Below are 23670 nucleotides of genomic sequence, written 5' to 3' on the forward strand. Positions count from 1 at the left end.
CACACATCAGCTCGTTTTTTGTAAAATCTCGTATTCTCTTGGTTGGAATAGTTTAACTCAAATAGGGTTTAAATGTTCTGTAACCTCCCTTATCATCATAGACATATATGAAATTCATTAAGCTTAAGTCACGGTGTGGAATAAGAAATAATATTAAATAACGAGACAAATAACCAGGGTTACAGTTTAAAAGTTTTTTTCCTTCTAAGAAAACCGTATATTGTTTTTTTAGTGTCACTTCTAAAATTCACTTAGAAAATTCGTGAAATGCGGCATTTGAACTCTTTTATAATGAACACGAACATACCATTTTTTATAGGATAATACTACTAGTATTCTAGAGAGACATGTAGGCATCGTCATCGGAATCCGTGGCTTCGAAAAAGGTATGAAATTTTTCTGTATATTCAGAGCACATTAATTATGTTGAGGGTGGTTCAGATTGAAAATCGTCACGATCATTATTATCGTCTTTACTTTCATTCTTTTTTTATTTTTTAACCTTCTTTAGCTTGAATTCCAGCTCAATATTATTGGTCATTTGTATCTCAGAAGTGAAACCAATATATTAAAAAAAAGGCAGTCATAGAACTGCAGCCAGAAGTGAAAACCTCAAAATGCAAAAGAAATTTGGTATGTTTGTACGCGCGCGTATGTATGGTGTGTGTTTTATTTTCATTTAAAATTGATTGCAGTTTCGAAAATTAATGTTTTAAAATTTTTAGATTTAAAATATCAGCTTAAATCTAGTTTTTACGTTTATTAGCAATGCGAGCATCAATTATACACATTTTGACTAGTCTATTTCAATTCGTTTATAAAGTAAATATTGACTGCCCAACTGCCCTTACTTAAGTAACCTACTGGTGGCAGCAGTTTAATTCAGTAAACAGCAGTTTACTTAAATACCAGAGCAACCGGAGCAGCTCATCAATCGCATCAAACTCATCCACTGATGATGTAAGCCGTAGAGTTTGACGAAACGTCTGGAATTTTCCTTCCCTTTCGACCACGGCCAATAAGCCCAGAAATGTTATTTCTTCAGATCACTGTAAATCAGTGCGACTGTCTATTTTGTGATTGCGATCCTCCAGCATTTGGTACTATCGCTTTCAAAAGAAAACGCAGTACAACGTCGTCTATCCGGACTAACTGGGACCAAAAGCAATCCGGGCGACTTAAACTACACAATACGGGTAGTATGAGTGATTGGCAATGCAAATCCTTAAGTAAGCAGATGTACAGTTTCATTGCAGTAAAAAAAAAAAAAACGCCATTTTGTAGCATAACGGCATAGAATTTTATTAAAGACATATGAGGTAGTGAGAAGCAAAGGGATGTAAGTAGCAAAATTAAAAATTCGGAGATAACCAGTACAAATGGTAGGTGCACCCCTCCTCTGTCTAGGGGCAAGAGATAGTACTAGAAGCCCTGGTAGGTGCTGCTGTACAGCATGACTTAGAAAAAAATTCAATGAAAGCCTACCTAGATCGTTATCTTTAAACGCGTTTCACTCAAATCTTGAAAGTGTCCACTTACATCCCTTTGCTTTCACTACCTCATATAGAAAATATCAAATTATTTTTTTTTTCCATCATTTCAAAGCAAGGAAATGGTATATTGTCTTCTGGTTTAAACATGTGTGTCGTTGGAAGAAAGTACGGTAAACTTAACGTTTCATCACTGTAGTGATATAATTAGAAAAAGTATTTTAATTAGTTTGGTGCCAATTTCGCAAATTTCCAATTAATCTAATTGCACTGCCCTGAGTCTTTGCGATTCAGAATTTTTTCCCTGTGCGTAGAAATTATCCGAGCATGATTGAAATATTTCAGACGAAGCATTCCAAAGAAGTTCAGAATTTTCAGGGGAAAAATAAGATATCTCTTCGGAAATATATTCCGAATTTGAGTGAAACGACTTCTACGGAAACGAGGTTTAGTATAAAAAGCTTTATCGAAAAAATATCCCTCTTTATTTCAAAAATGTCACTTTCTGATTATCAGCTGCCAAATGAACTGTTTACTATTTAAATACTTCTCCATTCGAAAGAGTAAATTTAGATGCTGCAAATGTTAACTTATCAATTTTTCTGAAATTTTTTCGAAATATTGCAATTCAGAAACTTAAATTTTCTTTTTAATGACAAAAGTTTGATTTTATTTTAAATAATCTGTTATACATTTTATCTATCTACCAATTTTCTATCACTAACCGTTAGCAGACTTTTAACTATACGAAATTCTAAATTTAATACACAATAACACTAATTGAACAGGATTTTTTGTGTAAATTTATCGCCCCGATGCATTATTATTGTTTCTCTAAAGTTCCAGAACTTATTTTCTCCATTAAATTTATTCAAACTTTTTTCTCTTAAGGTTAGCCTTTCATTACTACAACACCCTCTCGTTAAAATGCATAAAACCAAAAGAAAAAATGACGAAAAAAAGCTCTTACACGAAACCTAGCATTTAACATCTGGTAATGGCATAAAATAGTTTTTTCTGAGCTTACTTTGTTACTCTTCAACATTGAACGTTAGCCTTTTTTCGAAAAATAATTCTCAAGCTTAAAGAAGAAAACACGAAGTTTCCTTTTAAAAAATATTGTCTTAGCAAAAATTATTTTTTTACTTGAGATACATTTTACGCCTATTAGTTTCCATCCTGGAAGATTTAGATTCATTTTTTGTTTAATGTATGTTTTTTGGTCATGTAATATTCCTCAAATTCTACTTCATTTATCATGCGTAAGTGTCCGCAGTTTTTCTGTTTCTACTAGATGTACATTTTTTTTACGTGAGTGGACAACTTTTTCGAGTAAGTCACTTTCCCATTTTAAAAATATACATTTGTCTCACATTCTCTCTCTTTACTATAAATACATATGCACATATATATATATATATATATATATATATATATATATATATATATATATATATATATATATATACATATATATATATATATATATATATATGTATATATATATATATATGTATATATATATATATATATATATATATATATATATATACATACATACATATATATATATATATACATATATATATATATATATATATATATATATATATATATATATATATATATATATATATATATATATATATATATATATATATATATATATATATATATATACATATGTATTTATAGTAAAGAGAGAGAATGTGAGAATTCAACATGTTACATTTATATATATATATATATATATATATATATATACTTTTTATTTTTTCAGTATTGAACACATCACAAGGCTTTTATTCTGACCAAAAGTTTATTTTTAGAAAGTAAGTTGCAAATAGCTGCTGCAATTTCATATCCGCAGTCAAAAAGCAATTCAGGAACTGCGCTTGATGAGCCCTAGCTCAGACATTTGTTTCGCTTACGAATATTACAAAAAAAGTCACTTTCATCATTTATTTAATGAAAGGTTATTTGTAACCTGATATTTAATTTATTTTTTTCATAATCAGACGCAAGCAATTGCAAAGTCCCCTAATGCATTTTTTTATTAAAACCACGCGCAATCGCGTCATTAGAAAGTTAACGAAAAACTGAAAAGTAGAACTTCTGACCTCACGTACGCTGCACTACTTACCGTATTTCCATTTACTTAGTTGATTATGATACATAAAGTGTTTTTTCCTGTTAAATTTAAATCGTCGTGGTGGTCCTTCGGCGGTAGATAGATACGGTCTATTGCAATATAATGTAATGTTAAATTTAAAAAAAAAAGAGAAATTTCTGTAAAAATGGCTATTTATAGTCTTAGCGGCGCTATTTAAAACAAAGCGATTTTCCCATTTTTTTTTCTCATTAGTTTTAGACTCTTAAAAAAAATGAAAAATAAGGATTATCCTAACACTCAGTCACACACACACAGGATAATATTATTTTAGTATAATAATATTACTTACTTAACTGTTACATAATTTTAGCATAGAAAGCTAAAAAACAGTATACAACGCAATGAGTTATATGATTTTATAATGTGGATACATTAGTTGCTAAATGAAAAAAAAAAAAAAAAAACATTTCAAACATTTCTTCTGGGATACTTTCCTTTAACAACATTGCTTCAATTTAATCTGAAAATCTTAGAAATATTTTTCTCTCGTCTCGGGATAGCCTTTAAATTTAATGGAATGCTTTCATTTGCAAACTTAAAACAATCCTTTTCAAGGAAACTAAATTTGATGTCTTTCACTATTACCTTTAATACATTTTGCATATTTAAATGGATAGAAGTTACTTTGTAAAATTTTCCAAAGCAGCTTTAACATTTTTTTCTGTGTATATTCAGTTAAATACGATGAGAATAATTTTGTTTTTAATTTTTTTGTTTTTTGGTAATTTTTTAAGCAAAAACGCGTGCTTTGCTTCAAATTTAAAACTTATGCATTTTGTGAGAGACTACATTGAATATGGTCTGCATTAATTTTGATGAAATTTCAGAAAAGAAAAAAAAAGAGAAAAAAAAAAGAATAATAAAAACTTGGGAACTGATTGTGTTTTATGCGATGTTCTTTCTCCAAGAAGCAACACTAAATAAACAATATGATGGTCCAAACTTGATTTTCAAACTAATAGAAAAAACTGTCATATGTACGCCTTTGTTAGTTTGAGTTTTTACTTTATCTTTATAAAATAGTGTGAACAATAAATTATGCTTTCTCTGTTGACATGACAGTAAATAAATATTTCGAAAAGAAAGAAAAAATACATTTTAGAAATCAAAAACATTTTGGTTTTTCTCATGCATTGACTGCAAAATAAGTTCATGATTATTTACGTTTTTTTTCCACGCTATGCTTCAGTACGCTGCTGTAACTTAAGAATTGAGAGTGGTTTCATGATTTTGTAATAAGTATATAGAACACAATTTTATATTAAACGCAAGCTTGTGATTAAAACGTGTTCAAAAGTGGATGATTGGCTCTTCAGAATTTTAAATATAATGCTTTTATATATGTATCTGCATTTTTCTTTTCACGCACTATACAAAGCAGGTTAGTGCGTTGCGATAGACTCCGTCCCCTCCCTTAGAAGTGTTTGAAATGAGATACAGGTGTCCCTCTTATAATACGGTTATTTCGTTCCGTGTAGTATCAAAATCGTGTTATACGAGACTTTTTTAAAATTACTTTTTAACTTATTTTTTACACTAATTAATCATGTACTTAGTAAAAATCATGTCAATATGTATCGTGTCGTATCGAAATCGCGTTTCGTTCTGTATCGAAGTTTCGTGTTGAATCGAAACCGTGTTTCGTGTTGAATCGAAACCGTGTTTCGTGTTGTATCGAAACCGTGTTTCGTGTTATATCGAAACCGTGTTATACGAGACTTAGAAATAATGTGAATCGGGGGATGTATACTACCGTGTTATATCGAAATCAAGTTTCATATAAACAAAGTAAAAACTTATTAGAATTATCAAACATTAACAGAATGTATTTAAAAAAAATGAAATTCCTTCTTTTTTAAAGATAACATTCGTGTTACATCAAAACCATGAAGTATTAAATTCAAGTTTCGTACCGTGTAATATAAAACCGTGTTGTAATAATCGCAAATTTGGTACCGTGTAATATAGAAACCGTGTTGAACAAATATCGTGTTACACGAGGGACGCCTGCATATAGTCCTTCCAAAAATTTCTAAAACTACACGAGGTATTATCTATTCTAATCATCAATATAACATTCGTGAATGATTACCAGCGCAGCTGATAAGAGGATATTTGAGGCATTTTTGATCACGAGCTCACTGTTTACCCCCAGAACATTTGAAAATGAACCTTTGCAATCAGACACATTCAGCCCCATCCATACTATGGATACGGGGTTGTTTCCTTCAGTCGAAAGTAGTACTTTCTGTCACTGAAATTGATAGAATAAGCAAAAAAAAAAAAACAAGGATCCAGAAAATACTTTCATTTTCCCAACAGTTATTTTTTAGTTAATTTTTTAAATGTCCAATTTTTCAAACAAGGCGTGGTCTTGATGACGTAACAAATGATGCTCTTTGGCGCATCTTTCTGTCGCGTTTCCACGTTATGATAATCAAGAAGCGAATTAAAATTGCGCTCTACGCTTACTATCAACCATATCGTTGCCAATACAAGTGAGTAAATATGCAAATTAAATATTTTGTTCTGTGAATGGCAACACTGAATGGCATTTCATCATTTGTGATGTCATCGGCAGAAGACATAAACAATGAAAGCGCACCGATTTAAGCATTTTTTAAAAAATATTAAACGTAAACAAATTATTTAAAAAATGGTCTGATCCTATGTTTTTAAGTATGCTCTTTCAGAAAAAAATACTTAAAAAAATTTTTGGAAATGACCCCATTGGCAGTGATCGGCAATCGGCCATAATCGACCGCTTTGCCCTTTAAACACAATGAGCCAAATTTTGTCGATTATTTGGTAGAGAAAATGTCTTTTAAATACCGTTTCTTATAATACTCCTTGAGCAAGAAACTGAGAAGGGTTAAAATTATGAACAATAAATAAATGTAATTTTCCACAGCATAAGTATAATATGTATGAAAGTGCACTGCCAAATTTAAAAACAAGCAGTAGAAAAACTGAATGAAATATTGAAATTAATCCTCACCTTCAACGTACACATAACACTACTATGTCACATTTGTATGTTACTAACCATAATGTTTAGGTTGTAGGTATCTATATACATAGATAAACATCACAAGACCCATTGAAAATGTTCTGAGTTTAACTTGCTAAATTTTGTTGAGTGCATAACACTACAAAATAATTGTATAATTCATTTTGTAGTGTTAATGTGCGGTTACCCACCCCTCATTATGTGGTTACCCACCCGTCACCTCATCACTTTTGTTGCAAAAAGTACCCTCATCAGTTAGGTGTTAGTGAAAAATATAGTTTGAATCTATTTCGCAGGAAAATAAGCTAAAAGTAACCTTGTTTTCACTTTATCAGAAGTCAATTTAATTATTTAATTGTAGGCAATTTTAAAAGTTATCTTTATGGTTGTTTTCAAAGTTTCAATAATTAATGGAGTAAATTCCATCATAAATACGTTTCATTACAATTAAAACGGTCCAAAGAGAGATTAAAAAATGTTCTAAGTTCCAAAAATCAAATAAAAAAAATTACGGCATAATATAGTGGTATTTATCATTTACAGCGGTTTCTCCGCAATAAGTAAGATTAAGTTCATTAACATAACACGTCCAGGCATAACTCTCAAAAATAAAGGATAGAAGCTAAGTTTCGAAAGATTGAAAAAGGGAGAAGCCATTTTTACAAAAGATCTTTTCACTTCCGAAAAGTTGCGTAGCAGATTTTCTATAGGACATTCTACCGAAGAACTTCAGAAAAGAAGGAAGTGAAAGAATTATTTTTCCTAAGTCTGAGTAAGAATCAATTACTTTATTATTGTTTTCGGAAAAAGTTAACACTTTATGGTTTCTGAATTGTTTGAAAATTTCTTTAGAAACAGATGTGAACTATTTTAGGTGTGAATGAATGGGGTTGTTTCCTTCAGTCAAAAGTAGTACTTTTTGTCACTGAAATTGATAGAATAAGCAAAAAAAAAAAAAAAAACGTGGACCCAGAAAATTCTTTCATTTTCCCAACAGTAAATTTTTAATTAATTTTTTAAATGTCCAATTTTTCAAACAAGGTGTGGTCTTGATGACGTCACAAATGATGCTCTTTGGCGCATCTTTCTATCGCGTTTCAACGTTATGATAATCAAGAAGCGAATTAAAATTGCACTTTACGCTTGCTATTAACCATATCGTTGCCAATACACGTGAGTAAAAATGCAAATTAAATATTTTGTTCTGTGAATGGCAACACTGAATGGCATTTCATCATTTGTGATGTCATCGGCAGAAGTATAAACAATGAAAGCATACCGATTTAAGTAATTTTTTAAAAATATTAAACTTAAACAAATTATTTAAAAAATGGTCAGATCCTATGTTTTTAAGCATGCTCTTTCAGAAAAAATACTTTTAAAATTTTGGAAACGACCCCATTGAGGTTTTAAATGTACTAAAAATAAATTATGTCAAAAACTCTTTACCGGAAAAAGGCTGTCAATTGATACAGAAACCTGAATTATATTTATACATATTTTTTGTCAACGTTACCTATTTAACTTCCTAATAAATCTGTTCTTTGAGCAGTTTAATGGGAAAATGTTGTGACAAAGTAAACATTTTTAGTTTCTGACAAATTCAAACGACATTTCACACAATCAAAAATGATACAGGAATCCATCAAAGAAACATAAAAAGTTTTGTGCAGAATAATAAAAATATGTACAAGTGATTTTCTCTCAGGTAACGTACGCAAAGGTAAACTAGAATTACATGAAACACCCTGATGCTTCAGAACAGCGTTGTAAATATGGCGTCCTTTTTTATGCCAAAGTTTGAAAGAAAGTGAATTTTTTAAAAAACTTTGAAGTACATGAAAGAACTTTGCAAAATTTTATATCAAAAATTAGGGGTGAATTTCCGGTGAATTTTACGCTTTTACAACAACACGTGACAAGAAACTGGGCATTTTATTTATTTTTTATTTACGTTTTTATTTATTTATATTTATTTATTATGTATCTATGCATTAATTTTTATTTTTATTATTTATTTTATTGATTTATCGGTTAATAAGACTTTTTTTCCTGTATTTTATATTTCTGGAGATTAGATCATTTCTGAGCATGCTTTGGAAAGATAAAATACGAGTGGTTATTAATCTCAAGGTATTTTCGGTTTCCTCTGAAACATTTAACACTGTCAAGGAAATGTGGAAAATGACGTTTATTGGACAGAAAAGAGGCTAAGCTAGTTTCTCGAGAGCTAAGATAAAGTTTACTCCGCGACAGACGAAGACATTGGTTTATCAGATTAGTGTGTTGTCAAGAAAAGTTAGAAAAAAGTTAATGCTGGATGCAAGGTTATACTAGTTGAATAAAAATGTTGTTTGTATTGAGATAAAATGTGATTTCTTGTATAGGTTTTTATTGTAAAAGTTCTAAATTACGCTGCAATGTATTTCATATTTTATCACAGTCCGAAAGTTTTCTTTTATTTCCGCATTAATGAGTAGTTTCCCATGCTTTTGGGCCATTCTCTCGGAAATAGTACAACTCATGTCCAACATTATTGTGTTGTTGTATTAATTAAGTTATTCATATTCGAGTAAAGGATGGCGAAAATCACCCCCTTCCTTTTGGAGCGATCAGCACCAAAATAGAATCATCGTTTGTTTTCGTGTTGGTTCATATTTATTTCAAATTTACTCCAAAACGTAGAATTACTCAGGCCTGGATTTGCGTACAAGCTAAGCAAGCTATAGCTTAGGGCCACCGCTTTGTCAGGGGCCTCCAACTCCCGGATATTAGCGTAGTTTGTTAAAAAATAAAAAGTACTTGAAAAAAAAATCATTTTGTAGGGCTTGAAAATTTTTAAAAAGTGTGGCTACAAACCACAAATGGGAAGGAATAGGGAGAAGGAATGTCAATATACGTCAAATTCAGCTCCTTCCTACATCCTGCACCAAAAATGTAAAAACCATGGTTCTCACGTTGCTGAAACATATTACAAATTTTTGTGACTCACATGTTTCATATCTTGCTATTTAAGGTACCGGCACCAGTAACAGACATGCTTAAGATACCACTCTCAGCTTAACTCAATTTTCCGAGCCTTTTAATGTATTTAGACTTTTAAAACTGTTTTTCTCTTATGCAACTACATCTTATCTAATTTTTGACTGCTTCTGGATCCTCTGATTTAGTTATTTCTATTTTTATTTGCTCAGTTCCGAAAAAAAGGTTCGATCTCTAGTTACACATACCCAAAATTCTGATGATACCTAGCAACAGATAGGATGTGGAAAGGATAAGTAACGAACATAATTCTCATTTTCTCTTCAAAATGTGCAAACCTTCTTGTTTTAAGAACAAAAACCTTATTAAATTCAAATTAACATGAAACACCGGCAGACCTTGTGGTGGCTTTTCATGACCTTATACCACTGCCTTGTAAATATCAATTGGCTCATAAAATTTACTCTGATAACAGCAGATGGTTGCACCGTATTCAAGGGTCGCAGCAACATCAGTTTCACCTACCTAAAATTCTTATTGTTTAAATTCAAACTTTCGACTGTCTGCTACTGGGTGCCGTTACCCTATTTAATTCTGAATGCAGTATTTTGGAAATTCTTTTGTAATAAAAAATCGTCCGTCAAAATATAACGGGTGAAAATTGCTTCTACATTTGAACGAAACAATTGCCTGTTTAGTGATATTTTGATAGTTGAAATTTTAATCCTAACTCCAGTGGATTAACCATAAACTAAGCGTTCATTGTTGACCACTTTTTCGTTTCTTCATTCTCCTAAAATGAGTCTTACCAGTAAAACAGTTAAGATAACGGATCCAGTTCAACCTCGTCAAAATCTGCAGGAAAGAAACACGCATCTATCTGCATGTCAAACATTACCAAAAAATGTTATCAAATTATCATGCCGTGGAGCGAGTTTTATTCTTGAAGACGTCAGGAGCGTTACTCGATCCTTTGCTATTATATATATGAGGAATGCTTGCTTTTAGCTTACTTCTTCTGCATATTGTCAATCTGTTTAGCACGAATAAAATACACAATCTCTATTCCTTTTCGTTTTCTGCCCCACTTGCAACTGAAGCAAAGATATTGTCATGCGAAATTTATAGTTTCTTTTTTCTTTTAAATTTCAAATGGGTATTCCTTAAAAAGTTAGAACAGGACTGTAAAAATTTATAATCAAGTACCAAAATATCAGAGACTGGAAAGTACAAATGAAGTGCGCTAAATAATTTTAATTGTTCTAGAGTCCTTGAAAATAAATAGATAAGTCTTTGAAAATCATAAGCAAAGTGCGCTCCAATTTTATTTCTTATCAAGTGCATAAATTATAAATTGTTCAAACGGGCAATATGTTACAAAGCATTTTTTACAATTGATCATTTTATATTTAATTCATTGTTGTATTTGTCGGTGAGTTGGAGAGGTGATTAAAAATTAATTGCACCAAAAGTCAATGTGAGCAAGTAACAACGCATTGTCTTTTCTCCTCCCGCACCCTTTCTCTCAATCAACTGCTGTCATTGATTTTTCGAATCAAAAACAATTTTTACTGTGTATTATCTTAATTTTCGAAAGAGTATATAATTTTAAAAAAGCTTTGCTTGCCTATTTCTATCCTGATAGTTTTGTATTTCCAACTACATATTATAAGGCTTCAAAATGCAGAATTTTATATGTATTTTTCAAAATTTCCGTCGTTGGAGAAACCCCCGGACCCCTTGCAATTGGGAATATTTTATACTCCATTTAAAGGGGAGTCCTGTGTCACTCTCTTGATACTATTCCTTCTCTTAAGGTTAATCCAAACAAGACATCGGGGAAAACACATTAAAACACGATCAAGAAAAGTAAAAGTATTGCTGTATGTATCAGAGGAAAGAGACACACATAGTAAACCACCGAGAGAAACATTGTTCAAACTACAAAGGGGCCCCATCCCTGAAATAGATTAGGGCTCCGTAAAGTCTAAATCCGGCTTTGGATATTGTAGCGGAAAAGTGCGGGTACAGTGAGACGCAAAAATGCAATCACATTTTTTTGTTATGAAAAAACATTGAAATCTGTTTCTTTTGAATTCTATAACATGTGTTACTTTAATAGGTATCATAAAAGTTGATTTAGAGAAACCTTCGAATTCACACAAAAGACAAATAAAATAAAAACGAAATGCATTTTTTTCCCTCACTGTTCCCCAGTAAGTGGGATCAGTAAGATACAGTAAATGGGAACAGTGAGACTCACAGTTTTCGAGCTAGCGAACATTGACGGATATATGGATGCTTGTTACCGTTTGGTTTTACCCTGGGTTACGATCTTGGGCTTGATCAAATGACATTTCAAAAAAAAAAAAAAAACAGATTTTTGTCGTTTAGGAGCTACGATGTACATGATTAAATTAGCGGGTCTTATATTACCCGAGGGCCGTAGGTTGGGCAAACCTAGATAAAAACACTCTCGATAAAGTACCTATCAAACAAAGAAAAAATATCAAAACCGATTCATCCGTTAGGTATCATGGGTTGAAATAAAATAAAATAAAACAAAATAGGGGCTGCGATGCCAAACACACACACACACACACACACACACACACACACACACACACACACATTGCATTTAAGATTGAATTCCTTTTTGCGTGTAAGGGTTAAAAACTAAAGTTTTATAAGTTAAATGCGAAATCGAAATAAATACGACATGTAATTACTACAAAATCTATCAAATGCATCTGTATTTTTTCGATATAATGGACATAACTCTATTCAACACACTTATTGTGTTGGTTCAGGGTTTTCAAACTGATCTTGTTACTTTTTTTTTTCTTCAACAGTTTAGTTGTAATTAAATTCCATTCAACGCATTATTTTTCCACTTCTTATATAAAGTACCACGGGAACAGTGAGACACGACCTCATGCTGTCTCACTGTTCCTTCATTGCTGCATCTGAACTAAGTAAGCGCTATTTTTTATACAAAGAAAGATAACAAAATCATTTTACTCCTAAAATATACGTTAAATAATAGGCCAATAAAACATTAAAAAATTAAAAACACCAGTTTTTAAAGCATATCAAACAAGGCGAGAAACGATGCAACAAGCATTGCAAAAAATTTGCTTTGATGGGGTTAAATTAAGATGATGTAATTATTTCTCTCATCTTAGATCTGAACGCAGCTTTCTTTCTGAAATAATGTTCATAGCATGTTGATGCGACTTTACAAAAGTGTTGGCAGTCTGGAAATAGCTGAACAGAAAATATATTGCTGCTGTCTCACTGTTCTTCCTGTCTCACTTCACCCACTCCTCCCCTACTCGCAATGAACAAGATAGAGTGTTCGACTGCACGACCCTCTTTTCAGCTATAAGTGGTGAAATTTAATCAGCTATTGTACCCTCGAAAGAAAGCCTGTCGATCAATTTTTGTCTGATTCCGTTAATAACTTCTCGAGATATAGCAGTTATAAACAACGAGAATAAACATTCGATTGGCCAGCCAGCCCACTTTCGAGCTATTGAAACGAAAATTGAATCAGCAGCTGTATCCACGGACATAAAATCACATCGGGGTACAAATATGCACCAAATTTCGCTCGATTTCGTGCTGTAGGTTTTGCTCTAAAGCTACCGCAAAAAATCGGTCGCACACATATAGACAGACAGACAGACAGACACACACACACACTCGCACAGAGAGACAGAAATATCCCCAAAATTGGTCAAAATTTACTCTGCTCAAGTTATAATACAATTTAACAAGAAAATTGCAGTAGGTAAGACTACATTCCCCCCCCCTTGAGCTTGACCCCCCTCCCCCCCGAAAATTAAATTCTGTATCCGCCCCTGACTCTGCAAACCTCAAAACGTGCAAATCCGTCAAAATTTTTAATTTGAAAATTCTCACAAATCTGGCACTTTTTTTTTTCTATAAATTAGCTATAGAAGAAAATAACAAGATTTGTAAGCAGTATTTATTAAAACAGATAAACGAAATTCATTCCCGTCAGAAACGATGTGTATTATTCTTTTGTGAGTGAGCCATTTCTAGTATTCCTTTAGTCTTGATGCATAAAAAAAATTAAAATCCATTTATTATGATATGCTTGGCAAAAAAGAGGAAAAATAATTTCTATTGAAGGATATATTTTTCTCTTAATCTTTTTTTTTCTAACTGAGAGCAAAATTAGTGTCCTTACGCATGAAGACTTTATTTAATTAAAGGTTTTGCAAGGAAAAACGACCCTGAAGAAAAAAATACAGGCTTAAAAAATTGAAACGTCAAAGCACTATCCTGTTGTAAAATCTGTACTTTTTAATGATACAAATAGTAGCAAAAACATCTTGTGGATGAAAGGCTGTGTTGAAGAAATAATTTGAGGAAAACATGAAAAATATTTAAAGGCAAAACAATAAAGATATAAAGACATAAAGGAAAATCTTTGAAGGCACAAAAGAAACGATCGAAAGAAAAAATTAATAGAATTTCAAGTCAGAATGTATCTTTTGCGAATTAAAATGGCGATAAAATGCACCTGTGACCTAATTAATTTCTACAAAAAATGGTTTGATGTGGGATCGGGTTCAAATACTGTAATATTGTGTTTGGTTTTGAATGCATTGCTCAATAAATATGTATACGTAGATAAATAGCACAGCACTACATGAAAAAATAAGTTCGGGATTTATAGGTGTCTAAAATTTCTCGAGATTTCCTGCAGATGATTAAATATATATTTAACGTAAATAATCTGGAAGCGAAAAAACTTTCTTGAAAAATATAATGTAGATAGCATAGCATTAAAGTTCTTACATTATATACAGTGCTTTAATGGTCAAAGCTTAATAAAGTTCTGTGGCTTTTTGCCGATGAGGTAACACTATATTTTGCATAAACGAAAGCATAGACTTCGAAAAGCAAACTGTCAGAATGGCTGGCCAAATGACTAGAAAATCTATAATTTAAGAACAGAAAAAGCAACCCATTTGAGGAAAAAAAAACATTTTTTAAAAATTTCATACAGCAAGAGAAAAATAATAAAAAGCACGAGAAAAAGCCAATTTCTCTAGCAGCAGGAGTCTGGCACTTCAATACCAGATGCCAGTACTCTTAATCTTCGGAACCACCTCACAGAGCCGAGCGCTTCTTGAGATGGTGTCAGACAGTTATCTCGTTTTCCTGATAGTGTTGGCCAACTGATCCGTTACAAATGCCAGTGTGATGAAGGTGACTCCCCAGATAGTCGTAACCAACTACAACTCTGCTATACTGTTTTTCATGAGGTTTATCTGCAAATTAATATGCTCAAGATTGGCATTCCAACTCTTGAGGGAAACAACGGAAACAGAGTTATGTTTTTCATTTCAAAGTGAAGTGTATTTTTACTCAAGTTTTGCGGAGGGAAACGAGTTGTCAGTGCTAATCTGCTGTACTACTTCTAAAGCGTTCACCGAAAGTGGTAGATCTATTGTTTGCCGATGAAGTTTCCAGGATGCACCACGAGGAGGTTGATTTATCGTCGCACCCTAGGAACATAACATTTCCAGATACATTTGTATAGTAGTCCGTTTCATGGTGTTAGAACGGTTGCCAATCGTATGAAAAAAGAACTTCATCATTGCATAACGTGGAGCACACACATGTTCAAGATCGTGAAAAGTTTCACAAAATAGACATTAACATTTGTGACTTTACAAAACAAATTTGGGAAGTTACAAAAGCCAAAAGTTATACCCTAATCGATATAAAAACTTTGTAACATAACTTGTTAATTCTAACAGTTCTGCTAGCTGAAATTACACAAATTTTGAAGTTTTCAAGAAAATCCTGTTAAGCAAATTCTCACTCATATAAATCCGGTGACATGTTTTGAGCTTGCGTTTAACCATTTAAATAGTAGTAGTCTTGAAAATATTAGCTAAACTGATTGAGTTGTTTGTGTCTTCTTTGTTGTCTATGTTGTTTTTGTTCTACTCTTATCTGTCTTTGTGAATCACGTAATCAGCATTCTGTCATCAGTTAATGAAAAAAGACATGAATATGAAACTACATCGTGCCAAAATTTGACGAGACTCATCAAAGAGATTGCTTAAAATTATGTGAATAAGCTTGCCTTTAGCAAGATTAAAGAAGCAAACGATGTTGGATATTTTAGATTAACGCCATTAATTTCCACAGTATTAAACATATTTTACGTTAATTTCGTGCTGAAGAATTAATTCTATTTCAGGAAAGAAACCATTTTCACACAGTATAAATTCGCCTTGTTTTCATACTTTTTTCATGGATTCAATGTATCCGTCTCTGCTTAGCCAGTTTGAGATTTGAAATCCATGTAGTTTTTTTCCTTCGTCCCACACGTTTAAACTATTTGATCCTTTCAGATTACTTTCGAAAGGCAATAAAGATCTCTTACAACCTCTTTTGTGGGGAAGAAGGGAAAAAAAATATTAGTTTTATGAAATGAGTTTAAAAAGTAAAATGGGATAAAAGCGAAAAGGGGCATTAGCTCCGTGAAATGGGTTTGAAATTAAAAAAAAGGGGTAACGGACAAGTTATGAGCACCCACCCAATGATGGGTAGGTTTGTCTTGTATTGTTAATATCAAGATTGTAATCGGTATTCCAGGAACACTATCAGTGTGTTCTCAAAATAACGCATTTCGAGAATACCTCCACCACATTTGTTACAAATAAAAATTTCATCTATTTTTGGAAAAAAAATTCAAAAAGGTAAAAATCCGATATTCTTTTCAATTAAGCTTCTGCATAATTTCTTTTTTAAAGACCTAACCTTTCTGTTTCGTATCAGATCGCAGTTTTATTGGTACATACTTATTCCTTGGCATTTTCCTTACCATGTAGGTATATTTCTACCATCAGTTAAGATACCTAAGATTCTTTTAAGCTGATATGCCCATAACTAGTCAAGTAAATTTAAATGTTTCATTTATGGGCACGGGCACATATGGCCATATAATTTGATTTTCTGGACATTCTTACTGAAAATTATTATTTAATTTTGAAAATAAAATATAATCGAAAATTTGGCGGACGATAAATAAAAGAAGACTGAAGTAGATCAGTTATATTTATTTCATTTATTTATTTTTTTAAATATTATTTATTACCTGGTCAAATTAATGCATTATAATTTATGTCAATATATTAAATCTGTAAATATTGTTATTATTTATTTATTATTTATTTATTCATTTATATCAATCGTACTTTAAAATTAATGAAAATTTCACAGCTACAATAGCGCAATTTCAGAGGTTCTAGCATTTCGACAATTTCCTTTTCTGTGAAATAGAACATTACAATTCAACTACAGTCCAAAATTTGAAAAAGTCGTAACTATGCCCATTATTAGTCATTTACCCTAGATAAAGTTAAGTTTTTTGTTTATTTCTAAAAAATTGTTGAAAGTCAAGTGAATAAAAACAAATTAAAAATAAGTTTACTTTCAGAAGAAAACATCAATTTTAGATAGCATTACTTTTTAATTTCAAAGGTATGAGTTTCAAAATTAATTTTAACTTGAAAGATTGCTATTTTTAGAGTAACACTACAATTTGAAAATCCATAGATTCTGGTTTTGCTCGGAAATTACAATTAGTCTTATTGATTAAAAAAAACACAAAACAGATTCTTCTATCCTATTACAATAAGTAAAATACTTCCAACTACTTAAAAAAAAAAAAAAAAAAAAAAAAAAAAGTTTTTCAAATCACCAAATTTAGCTACGAAAAACGTGATTAAAGCAATTTCTAGGTTTTAGAATGTACAAATGTTTCATAATCAGTAGCGCAGCCATTATTTACTTAATCCTTACACTCATATGAACTTCCATATTAGGATTTGTAATTTATGTAAAGATTAAGCATTGTTGGGACGACCCCGAAATTCTCCCTTGCTCCGCCACTGGTCATTACAGCTCATGCTTTTTATTTTCATAACTTGAAAATGAGTAAAGGATAAGTTTTGCTAAGCAGAAATAAATTTTCTACACCCAATTTTTTTAGAGCTTGCGATTTCTAAATAAAATAAACTCTTAATGTGTACGGATCAGAAATCAATCTTTAAAGATCAGTTTAGTAGTTACATAATATAGATAAAATAGGTGGTAGATAATGAGACGCTAATGCTTTTGCAATGAGGAAAATGTGGTAACTTATCGGTAGTATAGTAACTATATCGGTATTTTTAAGTTTTCAATAGACTTTTCGTTTTTGAACTTTTTCAATTCCCCCTCCTTTGCTACGCCACTGATGAGTATGAATTGTCAAAGATTTTTTTAGAACAATAAATAATATCCTTTAAAACATTTTCTATCGGCAAACGAGTTTTTTGGATACATCTATTCAATCGAAATCGAATTCCCCTTAAATTAAAATTGGGTGATTGAAAAAAAAAAGCTTGATTTCAGGTTTATCTCCACGTTTCCTTTCTACAAAGAGAGGCAAATAATTGCTTTATACGAAAGATGTAAGCTGCAATGGAAGAGTGATTTTGGTTTTCAAATCCCTTTTGAAGTAATGAGATTTGCGAAGGAAGAAAAGGTTGCTCTTAAATATGATTAACTAGAACATATTTATCGAACTGGAAAGATTATTTCATGCACATTTTCCCCCTTCTGTGAATTTCAGAGAAATATCTCTCTCTCTCTCTATATATATATACAGATATATGTTAGGACTTTGTTTTTGTATGTGTATATATGATTGTGTCTATTAATGTACATCCTCAGAAATACAATATACAAATTGGAAGTAAATTTGGTATAACAATCAATCATCTCCCGACAAAGCCAGCAAGTGCAGTTCGGTTCCAAAATTCGAGTAAGATTTTGTTCTTTTACGATTTCTGGAAAAACTACAAATTTGAGAATGTCTCATTGAGGAAATGTAATAAGTATTTAGTTTTCACAACTCTTAAAATTCTTAATCCTGCGCTTCTCAATCTCTGAGGCACTCCTTGATTGGGGGGGGGGGCGCTATAACCCTAAAATTAAGGTGCGTTCGAAATGAAAAAAAAATTGATTTACTTAATTAAAAAAAAAACAATATCTAATCTGAAATATTAAAGCACAAAACACTTGTTACTAATAGCATTTTAGTTCAATATGTTTTTACTCAGTTCATCAGCTAAAAAACTAGATATACCATGTGTTTATTCAGTAAGTTACCGCTCTATAGTCAGGGCTAAGGCAGAAATACATGAAATGCACCACCAGCTCAGTCAATTCCAGCCGAGGACTATTAGCACTCATCAGCCCGGCATAGGAGTGACTGAGCTGGAGATGGAAAACCTCTCAAGGAAGCCAAGAGTGCCAAGCGAACTGGTTGCTAATACAGAATTAGCACTGACCAGCTACCAGTTTGTTTGGCACTCTAGGCTTCCTTAAGAGGTTTTCCACCTCCAGCTCAGTCACTCCTATGCCGGGCTAATGAGTGCTAATAAGCACGAAACTGCAGTCCTTGGCTGGAATTGACTGAGCTGACGGTGTATTTCATGTATTCAGTGTTGTGTTCATTCATGTGTTTATTCATGAAACCTTTATCATGACAGATACTTCTCATAAGTCAGTTAGAATGAAAATCTGTTATTTTAATTATGGTATAGAGAGAACTAATGATGTAATATTAATGACAAAATGAATTCTATAACTTTGGCTAGTTAATATAGTTCCCTTTAAAAGCCGTTGTTAGGAAAAAAAAGCCACAACGCAGTTGAATCAGTTTGGTGATAAGCCATAAGCGTTAGAACCAAAATTTCAAAAACAGGTTTAACAAACATCAGTGTTCATATTCATTTCTGTTAGAAATGATATGCTAATTAATTTTAAGTGTAACGGAATTAAAATTGGATCCTTTATAAATCTCTCTTTGTGTGAAAAATAGACAGGGGGTAGCGGTATGTTTAAAAACTTCTTGTGCAGGTACACTATAAGCACAACTGAGCATGATGCGGATGACATGACCTACATAGAGTCGCTTAAACTTATGGAGGAATATCTTTAATGCAATCCTCCGGAGAAAAATCATTTCAGGCGCCGAAAAAGCAAAGAGATCCAAAAGTTAAATTGATTTGACATAGACCTTATCATCATAATTTTTTGTAGGTTATCCCATCGAGCAGAGATAAAATGAAGGGAGTGACTACTTACATTTGTAAAACATACTCCAAGTCACGTGATAAATTTTAAAGCGAAGCATTGGAAGATATCAGGTTTCTTTCGCTAGTTTCACGCAAAACGTGTCCACCATTCGTCGCTGTTAAGTCACGTGACTTGAGATCGTTGCCGAAGCTTTTGCTAAGCCAATGATTCGGCTTGCTCCCTCTATTTATAATTCTTCCTCTAAGGGACGTCCATAACTCTGTGCGTATTAAGAAATGAACTTTTATTTCTGTGAGAAAACTTGTGAGAAACCTAAAACATTTGAAAAATATATTGGTTAAGCAACAGCACTACTAGTTTTTAGCAGAGCAGGCTGCAGAGTCAGAGCGAAAATTATAGACTCCGGCTTCGACTCTGACTCTGAATCCTTTACCCTAAAATCAGTCCGACTCCAACTCCACAAGCACTGGCACAGTTATTGACTTTGAGCATGGCTATACGAGCTGATGTATGCATCACATGACTTCCTTTTACTCCAGTTTAATGATAACAGTGCCTTGGAGTAAGCAAAGAAACTTCAAATATTTCTACCCCAAGTTTAATGATGTGAACTGAAGCAAAAAAACGTTTTAGATGGATTAATTTTCCCAATATTGGACATTTAAATGTGATTCAATGGTTAACTCTCTAAATATCGCCAATAGTGGAAGAAATGAAATCAGATTAAAGAAAAAAAAAACAATCGCCAAGTTGGCGAAAAAATTTTGGCGACCAAAATCTTGGCAATAGATTGCCAAATGTTTATCAAATTATAACACCATTTGAGTTAGCATTGAAATTAACAATGATTTTCCCACTAAAAGGTGTAAAAGACCCCCTTTCGAACATCCGAATGCAACCAAAAGGGGAGGTGCACAGCTAGATCCCCACCAGGAGTCTACATACCAAATTTCAACTTTCTAGGACATACCGTTGTTGAGTTCTGCGAGATACATACGCACATACACACATACGCACATACATAAGTACATACAGACGTCACGAGAAAACTCGTTGTAATTAATTCGGGGATCGTCAAAATAAAAATTTCGGGTGTTTATACGTTCTTAGGCATATATCCACGTGAGGTCGGGTTGAAAAAAAAATCAATATTCCTTCGGGGGCAAGCAAAATGGAAATTTAAGTCGATTTATGGGTTAAATTTTATTCGCTAATACAATACTTCCTTTACTTCGGAAAAGGAAGTAACAATGACTCCGCAGCCTTGATTTTTAGACATACGCAAGCGATAAAGCTAATAAGCTACGCACTCTTTCACAGAAACACATGGTGTTAATTTACTTGGGTAGTTTCCATTAGTTCAATAATGAAGTGATAAAATAAAGTCATGTCACGTTTGGCTGCTGTGAGTTGTCGCATACGCGTTTGTCAAAAAAAAAAAAAAAAAAAAAAAAAAAAAAACAACAACAACATAAAATGTGTCTTTGCAAATGGAATTAAATGAATATCCTTAAGCAACAAATTAATTATAAAAACGACGTAATTACTGCACACGTATTGCAAGAAGGTGCATATACGTGTTTCGAGATTTCATGGACCCGTTTTTCGATGCAGAAAAGTATGAGCATTGGGATATTAAAGTCATCCAGTAAAGACTTTACAAGATACGTGTCTGCAACTTCTTCCAATATTCGCGCATTAATTTCGTTGTTTCTTATGATTACTGCTAATGGAGTTTCACTAACATCCACAGCGATTTTTAACAAAAACGTCACTATGTACTTTGAATCTGATTTAATATTGAAATACTACATTGAATACTTTTGAACACCTCATTCAGGAAAGCATAAAACACTCATAAAAAACCGAGAACATTAAGTATTCTTTCATATATTTAAATTAACTGCTTAAAACTGTAAAAATTCAAGGAAATTACAAACAGTAGAGACTCTTTCAAGGCAGCTAATGCATAAGTGCGTTCCTTTAAAAGGGTCTTATTGATTAGACAGCGCAACCTTAGCAATGCAAAATACTTCCTTATAATATTATTTTCAATTAACGGAATGATTTCTTTCTCAGAATTCAAGTAATGTCTTTTAAAGCAAATGAGTTAGGTTTCACTCTCGTTGAATTGAATTTTCGGTTCGTCTTTACCTTTATTCAAGAAGAGCTCTTGAAGTACTTTTAAACTGCATTAATTTCAGAGAACATAAAATGTGCGTTCGACATGCAAAAATATTCTTCATCAATGCTAATATTGATAAGTTTGAAAAATAAGTCTTGTAAAAACATGAGGGGAGTTTTTGTTAAGAAAAAAGGCATTCTTAAATTCACGCATAAGTTGCTCAGAATATGTTCAATATTTTGCTGAAAAATAAAGAACATTGTTTAAGATTGTTTTGGTATGCTATCAACATTTAATTTTATGTAATGTTTAATATCCTTCTTTAAAAATTTTGAAGAGCTTCATTACTGCTCTTTGATTAGTGCAAACTTTTGAGTCGAGTTGATGAGCTCAAAGTCAAATAGTCCAATTCTTCTTAATAATTTCCAAGCCAACATCGGATGCCGGTCGTTTTAAAAACAAATGATGTATATAGACTGCCTTTGATAAGTTGACTTCTGATCCGCTGAAGCTTAGATGTCTCCATTTTTAAAATACGGTTTGAGTTGCGATAACGATTATTGACGCGGTGCCAATCGAAGAATTTCATCTATTTCAAATCAAACATAAACTCGTTCAATGCGAAGCATCAAGTAACCAAAGGATCGTTAAAAAAGTTTTAGCAAGTTAGGTCATAAAATACCAAAATCAGTATTTTTCCTCCTCAGCTTCAGACTTTTTAGCGTAAAAACGTAAGATTTTTGCAGAGAAGTGTCACGATAGCATGTTAGACATGGAGAGATGCTATATCATTACGACCTTACACAAAAAAAGGCTCATGTCAAATAGTTTTGCATCAGAATACGTTCAACTTTTCAAATAAATTACTCCTAAAATTATCGTTATGAATTTAACTTCAAAAAAAAAAAAAAAAAAACCTTAAAAAAAAGAATTTGAGTAGTTAAAGAAAATATTTACATCCTTCCCTGTTTTACGTAGTCACTAATAAATATTTAGCCACCAGCCAAAGGAAAAGACTGAATATTCCAATAGTATTTGCAGAGTTTGTACATTTTCTTTTTCTCTCTCTCCTCCACACAATCAGCCTTTTTCTCGTACAAAGAAGAAGCTACTATCAGTTTTGAAACTTCGCTTTAATTTTTCTCAACATTCTTGAATCTTTACAGCTTAACATTTTCTCTTCATGCCAGAGTTTATGAGTTAATGAAACCTGTTTCATTTGAAGGAATATAAGAAAAAAAATATCCTAGGTTCGTAAGAAATAATATGATGATTATCTTTATAAAATCTGCATTTTTTTTTTCTAAAAATATTCCTAAAGACAGTCTTCAACTAATTTCTTCAGCAAAAATATGAGGTATTCAATAGGTATACGTGGTATAAAAATTAAATAACGATACTGCGCATTAGTATGGTTCAAAAATACATGTAAACGAGCTGATGTGTGCATCACATGACTTCCTTTTACTCCAATTTAATGTCATTTCCCCATTATTGGCAATTTTAATGTGATTCAATTGTTTACTCTCTAAATATCACCAACAGTAGACAAATAGAAACCAAATTAAAAAAAAATAATAATAAAAAATCGCCAAATTTGCCGCCAAGTTGGCGAAAAAACTTCGCACCCAACCAAAAGGGAAGGTGCACAACTAGACTCCACTAGGCATCTACGTACCAAATTTCAACTTTCTATCACATACCGGTTTTGAGTTATGCGAGATACGTACACACATACGCATATACATAC

Source organism: Uloborus diversus, chromosome 1 (assembly GCF_026930045.1).
Source record: "Uloborus diversus isolate 005 chromosome 1, Udiv.v.3.1, whole genome shotgun sequence".
NCBI classification, from domain to species: Eukaryota; Metazoa; Arthropoda; class Arachnida; order Araneae; family Uloboridae; genus Uloborus; species Uloborus diversus.